Source organism: Dermacentor silvarum, chromosome 1 (genome assembly GCF_013339745.2).
Source record: "Dermacentor silvarum isolate Dsil-2018 chromosome 1, BIME_Dsil_1.4, whole genome shotgun sequence".
Lineage (NCBI taxonomy): Eukaryota > Metazoa > Arthropoda > Arachnida > Ixodida > Ixodidae > Dermacentor > Dermacentor silvarum.
Genome location: NC_051154.1, coordinates 401,165,687 through 401,173,440, shown reverse-complemented (window position 1 = coordinate 401,173,440; position 7,754 = coordinate 401,165,687).

Genomic DNA, 7,754 nt, shown 5'->3' with positions numbered 1-7,754 from the left:
GGCAAACCACTTCTGCGCTAGCCGACGCTCACTTCGTCTCGCAGCCTTACTTTGGTGCAAGCAACGAGCGATCTGTTTAAAGCCTAATGTGAAAACCAGGCGCACATCAATCTGTGCTCGGAAATGCTTGCGCAAGCACGTAGCGAGCCGCGCCAATCCAATTCAGAGGAAAAAAAGAGGGTGAGCACGAAACGTATTAAGCTATGAATTAGTCTAATACACATTGAGTGTACACCTTGTAATCTTTAAAATGTTTATAACCCACGTTAACGTGACTAATAATATTGTACTGAATGCATTTATGTCATAACTTGCTTGTGCCTGTAATGCACTCGGTGGAACGATAAACAAGTGAAAGAAGGCACGGCCATGCACAGACCGTATCATCACGTGAGCTCCAGTTTGTCGACCGCCGATATGGCAACGCCCAAGGGATGATAGCCACCCAGAGGGAATCTAGATAAACCAATGAAACTGGAGGCATGCCGACGGACAAACTTTCTCTTGTTACCATTAGTTCTTTCATCTTGGGGCGTCGCCAGAGCTCGTGAAGATCCTGAGTTTCGCCAAACTCGGTGCATCCTGCATAGCACCCCTGATCGGGCCCCAGCCCCCCCCCCCCCCCCTCGGAAAAATGAAAACTTTCCGCCTATGGGCGGACGAGAATGGATTTAGATTAAACCCACAAAAAAGTACGTGCGTCCTCTTCTCGAACAAAAGAGGTATGCAACCAGACCCCATTATTGACCTTAATGGAGAACGGCTATCCGTGAGTCATAAATATAAATTTTTAGGCCTCACCTTAGATTCTAAGTTAACTTTTGTCCCGCATCTGAAGTACCTGAAAACAAAGTGCCTGAAGGCTATGAATCTGCTGAAGCTCTTGTCACGCACATCATGGGTAAGCGACAGGAGGTGCCTCCTTAGCCTATACAAAAGCCTTGTACGGTCAGGCCTTGACTATGGAGCCACAGTTTATAACTCTGCAACACCTAGTGCTTTATAGATGTTAAACCCCATTCACCATCTGGGTATTCGGCTTGCTACAGGCGCCTTCAGGACTAGCCCTGTAGAGAGCCTCTATGTTGAGTCGGATGAATGGTCCCTACATCTCCAAAGAGCGTATTTAAGTCTATCTTACTCCCTGAAGGTAAAGGCAGATGTAGAACATCCATGTCATTCCACTATAAGCGACATATCGGCTGCCAGGCTGTATCAAAACCGGCCGTCTGTGAGGGCTCCTTTGTCCCTGCGTCTAGAAGCGTCGGCTGAAGAAACAGGCATACTAGTTCAAGAGAATGTCTTAACGGCACCTAGTCCACTTCCACCACCTTGGGAGTGGCAGACTATTGAGTGCGATGTCTCTTTCATAGAGGTCTCCAAGCACGCACCTGAGACTCATATACGTTCGCACGTCCTAGAGCTTCAGGCGAAGTACTCGTGTGCAGAATTTTACACAGACGCTTCCAAATCTCCTGCTGGTGTTGCTTACGCAGCTCTGGGACTATCTTTTTCAACATCTGGTGCACTAAATCCGCATACAAGTATTTTTACAGCGAAACCATGCGCAATTCTCTCGGCAGTTAAATACATAAAGCTAATGAATCTTACCAAAGCAATTGTGTTCACAGACTCATTGAGCGTCGTTAGAGCTGTAATAAGTCTGCGAAATCAAAAGAATTCAGTTTTTAACGAACTCTACAGCTGGTTATGTTCAGCTTACATGGACAACCAAGTGGTCATAGTGTGCTGGGTACCTGGCCATAGAGGCATAAAAGGCAATGTAGCTGCAGACAAAAGTGCCACGTCAGTATTTTTTAAATATGCAGACAGAAACATAGCTACCCCTCCTACAGACCTAAAGCCTTTCCTGCGCCATCAGTTGCGGAGATCTTGGCAAAGGCAGTGGGACAGCGAAGAGTCAAACAAGCTACATATGATCAAACCAAGAAGAGGGAAATTTATGTCCGAGAAAATGGCAAGACACAAGGAAGTGCTTCTTTGCAGGTTAAGAATAGGTCATACCTATGGCACACACTCTTACGTCCTTTCTGGTAGTGATCCTCCAAAATATGATAGGTGTGGAGACATTCTCACAGTCCTCCATGTTCTTGTCCAGTGCCCTGAAATAGAAGCCCAGCGTAAAAAGTACTTTTATCCCGCATATCGTGAGCACATCCCTCTTCACCCAGCATTCTTTCTTAGCCATGAGCCGCTTTTTGATTTTAATACAGTCTTAAAGTTTTTAACAGACGTAAACACTTTACAAATCATCTGGCCAGGGTATCTGTAGCCCAGCCTCGTCTTGCAGGCTGCAGCTGCAATGCAAAAAGTTTGTACAGCACGTGCATCTCAGCCCTTGATTTCAAGGGACCTCTTCAGGCACTAGTGCTATTGTATACGTTTTTGTACATCATTAATTCGTAATGGTATTTTTATAGTCATAACTCTAATCATTAGTCATTGTCATTATTTTAATACCAATATATTTTACGCAATTTACAGCGACTTGATTTTAGGCCTTTTTTACAGCCATTTATAACTCATATACCACTCTATTTACAGTACATTGAAAAACAATCACCATTTGTCATGGCGCTCTTTGGCCATATCTGGCCCTTGCGCCAATTAAAAACCACATATTATTATTAGAAATTGTTTGTTTCGTGCTGTTGTCCTTGCCGTTTGTTTATTACGATTATAAATGTTTGCTTTAAACGTATGATTCGCCCCTGTTTTTAGTCTACCGAAATCCGTGACAATTTGGCGAGCTTGCCAGGATATTCCACCATTTCCGGCCCTGTCCCAGATTTTGGTGGTCTGGAGTTGGATTGGGACAGCATATTAGCTACTGTTCGCGAGGAAAAACTTAGCAAGGAGCAAGGTCTCAAACTAATTGAGGATGAAATGAACCGTGTCCATGCCGCTCGATTTTTAGAACTTGAGACACTTCGGCAAGCATATGAGAAGAGGGGACAGTTCCAGGGGAGGGAGACAGAGATGCCAGAGGCATTAAAAATATTACATAGTAATCGTAGCATACCCGAATAGGGGCCTGACACAGGTGAACTGTTGCAAGAGAATAGTTGCCACTGTAAGGCTATCGATGACCGCGCCGCCGAGTCCTATTGTACTGGAGAGCAAGGGGTACAACACCTGTTTTCGGTAGTGCAGTGTACGTACCGGAGGGTGGTGCTCATGAGGGCGAACGATCCTCAGAAACGACGATACAAAAGGACACTGACGAGAGAGGGAATGGCGCATCCCTGCACATGGTGTGTATGGAGACCAGGGCAATCGGGGATGTCGCGCAGGAAGGGAGAGTGCTCGACCGCGGCATGGTTTGCGAAGAGATGGTGACTTTCGACTGCAGAAACCCCTGTGAACACAAGCTGGTGGCCAGCAGGGAAGACGTTTCTCATCCAGACGACCACAGGTGTACAAGTTTTACGAGTGACGAGAAAGTAGTGTGCATTAAGCAGGCGATGACAGCAGACAGAGGGATAGTGCAAGTAGAGAGAACAGAGAAAGAGAAAAGAAAGAAGTGTAATAGAAAGAACACACTGAATAAATGCTTCGAGAAAAGAAAAAGATACAATTGCCACCCAAGAGGAAGAACCGAAGAAAGCACCGATGGGCGACGCTTTATGGCATTGCTCATTGCAAAGCAGTCATGAAAGCGGCCTTTAAATTTAGGGTGAACAGTCGTAGAACATCTGAATATGACGACTACGAAGAACGTCACAAAGGTTCAGAGCAAGAGCATCGAGTACTTAAATGCAGATCGCGAGCCTGTCCCCATGACAAGAAAAAGGTTTTGAAGAGTCACTTTTTCAAGTTCGAGTTCAAGTTTAAAGCCAGCAGCTACACTAACCGCTCGAAACGGCATGCATCCCGAAAGTACAGACTGAAGATGAGGAGACTGCTGAGAGCGAGATGGCGCACGAACAAGCATGCGTTCAGGAAGCTTTCTCCATCAATTAAAAGGGAGGGGAAACTTGAAAACCACAGGCGACTTCCAAAGCCAGGCAGGAACCGTGCAGGCGCAGGAAAGAGAAGAATTAAGAAGGGAAGTAGGCACCATAGGAAGTCTCGACAGCGACGCAAGAGAAAGGCACTACGACAACATTGAGGGTAACAAATGGAATTCCATTAGGGAGAGGAAACTGGTTCTTCTGAGGTTCGGATAGAGTGTTAACCTAATTTCAAACACTACTGCTGTTTAATATGTAATATAGATTAGCTGGGAAGAATTACAGGGTACCTTGCATTTAGGTTCGGATGTATGTTACCAGGATATTAGTTGGGTAAAATGTAAGAAATGGCTGCATTAGGAGTTAAGGAGATTGTTACGACAGCATGCATAAATATGGATAGAAAAACAGTGCTCCTAAAGGGACTCATATGATGACAGCATTGTGATAGATGAAATCATAAGAACATACTTCAGGTAATGGTGTGTGAAAATGCATATTTTTTTCCATAATGGACTTATGTGGCGAAAACCACGGAAAGTATTTTGCCCTGTTGCAGATTATATAGTGGCAGAGTGGTTGAGTATAGTCGTGTGAAGGCTCATTGCCAACTGTGAGCAGTGTTGAAGAAGCTGTGTTTAGTGATGTAGTTAGTTTAGTAATGTTGGTTAAGTGGTGCAAGTGTTGGTGTGAAGCAGTGTACCACTGAGTGTTACAGAGACAAGTGATATAGCGCTGATTTGATATAGCAGTTTTCCACAATTACTTTTTCGTGTTAAATAGTGAACTCTGGTGTGTGCAGTGAAATGAATACGTGAAGCGAAGCGAGGTGCGGGGAGTGTACACAGTGGTGTAAATGACAAAAATAGTGAAAGCCATCAAGTGCTAATGCTGGAACGACGTGTGAAGACGGCGGAAATATCCGATACAAGGAAGAATCAGTTTTTCAAATGGAAAAACTCTTGAAGGTGGGCATAATATGTCATGAGCCAATACAGGAAGAAAGAAAGAAGAAAGTGCAGAAGAGAAGAAAAGAACAAGAAGACACGAGGAGTCGGTGGCAGAAATAAAGGAAAAAGAAGTTAGAAAATAAGAGCATCCGAATAAAAGAATACACTATGAAAGCAGAAGAAGCGCAAAAGTGCACGTGCAGCTACGTGGCCAAGGCGGAGAAGAGACACGTAGCCGAAGACAGCAGCCCAGCTACGCTCTGGGACGACGAGGGGCAGAAGGAGCTGGAGGCTGGACAGGACGGATGGATCGCGGAGACGGCGGCAACCCAATGGAAGCTGTTCTTCAGCTGCCGCGTCCACGACCCACGAGCTGAGCGAACGCCCCACCGGAAGCCGCAGCTACAGGCTGACGGCGTCGCTAGCGGAGTTGACCGGGCGATCGAGGCGCCTCGGTCATCCCACCGTCCTGACCCCCGAACCAGGCCAACCGTGGACTGAACGTCGGACACAGCGACGTCGAGTCTACGACGAATCGGCGGACCCAACGACGTGTCGTCGAAAGGCGCGACGACGAGGTGACGTGGCCACGTCGAGGGACGCCATGTAAATATTTTGGACTTAGAATTCAAGGTATCTTAGGACTTTGGGGAACTTATAGAATTAACTTGTGCTGTAAATTGTTTTTTTCTTTTTTCAATTATAAATGTTTGTCTTAAACGAGTGACTTGTCCCTGTCTGTCTTTAGTCCACCGAAATCCGTGACAATTTGTTTTTTTTTTACGTTTAAACTGTGCACACTGGTTTTACGTACCAGTGTGCACGAGGTGTGCACACTGGTACGCACCTCGTGCGTGAGGCGTCTCAGCAATACGCGTACTTTGACAGTCATCGTAGATGAGTTGTGCTAACTTTTTTTGTAGTTGTTACACGATGAACTTATGGTCAATCCTACACTCTTCTATAATTTCAACTGCCAGGCAAACGCACCTTCAACGCTAATTCGCTTTAGAATAATTGTTTTTGCTAATGACGTGTTTCGTGTTTCATTGTTTCGACAAGCAGTGGGAGAATGAAATTTTTTAGCCGAAATTACTTTTGCTCAGCCCACACGTTAGAATTCCGTACCGAACACGTGGAAAAAGATCTTTAGCCCCGGCGGGTTACTTGTTTTGTTTTGTTTCTGCAATTGCTTGTCTACATATTTCTGTAATTGTTTGTATGGATCATCATCATGATCCAAACAAAAAATTGTTTGTATGGATTTTATATATGTATTTTATATAGAGAGAGCGGCAGCGACAAACGCAGCAGCACCAGCAGGACGGGCGTAGCCAGAGAGCGAACTGGGTACGAACCACACGATGGCAGCGGGGCTGTTCAGCATGCTGATCTTCTTCCTCACAATGTATATATATATATATATATATATATATATATATATATATATATTGGCAAGCGTCATTTGTTGTGTGTTTGGGTTTATGGATTCACTTCCAACCCTCTAATAATCACAGTAATATATTGACAGTATTTTCAAATATAAATAAATATAGTCAACAAGAGCACGGGACATACGGGTAAAAAGAACAAACGGCGCTGTCCTATTTCTTACATTGTTCTGTATTTTGTTTGTACGCTGATATAGAAGGTGTCCCCGACTCCCAGCAATCATGGATCAAGTTTTAGGGAGAAATGAACCATTATATTTGAGTAAGACCAAGTGCATGTTGTTTAGAGTCTTGTTCAGAAGCCGACAGTAATTTTATGCCGCTGACATTCAATTAGTTAAATAAAAGAAATTACCTAACGTCCTATTCTATTTGTCAAGATGTCATTTAGGGTGTTATACGTACCGAGCATCAGAATTGTAAGAGACGTCGAAATTAGTTTTTTTAGCAAGGTAGAGACCGCGTGTTTGCTATTTCCGACGAAGAGGCCGCGAAATCTAAAAAAATATCATGCGGCTGCTTAGTCGCACGCTCGTCGGATAGCAGCGCCATCAGAAAGTCTCAGTGGGAAAGCATGCCGCGACTACAACAGCATGCGTGGGCTGTCCACGACGCGCCGACAGCTCGCGGCGAATATTGCGTATCAACATCAAGGAAGCGCGATGCACTGGCCTGAGATGAGCAGCTTGATTTCCCACTGTTTGATGGCGCTCCTATCCTGTGCGCTTGCGCGATTGTGTTGTGATATCGTATTTTTCGTGTTCATATTTTCTTCGCCGGGAAAAGTAAGCACGCTCTTTTGATTTCTCTGATGATCATTGAAAACACCGTAATTTACATCTTGACATTTGAGGCAACTAAAATGACCGCTGATTATATGTCATTATAAAATTGAATTTCATGGACTGAAACATTTCTGGCGGTTTCTCAACAAAACGCTAAACTACATGCGCTTCATCTTGTTTCCTAGAATAATCCGTGTTTTTTAACTTGGAGCATGATAGCTGGGGAACCCTGCATATCCAACAGAAAGTATCACCAACTTGCCATAACGGCGGACTTATTGCGCGGAGACTGATCGACGGCGTCCGAATAGCTTACGTTCCGGGAGCCAGCAATTCGGTGACGGGATTCGCCGCTCTGGTGACGACGCGTGCCGTTGTCGAAGAGCTTCCCTTCCTCGACCACTTTTGATCGGCTAGATTCTCGTAAAGTGTCACTTCAGCAGCAAGTCCGACTATGATGCAAGCCCTGCATTTTAATTTGCATTTGGCGCTGCTTGTGTGCGCATATGCAATTAATTTTGGCAAAATGGATGTTAAATGTCTGACAAAAATTTTGTGGTCAAGTCTGAGAGCTGAGCATTGCAGAAAGCAAGG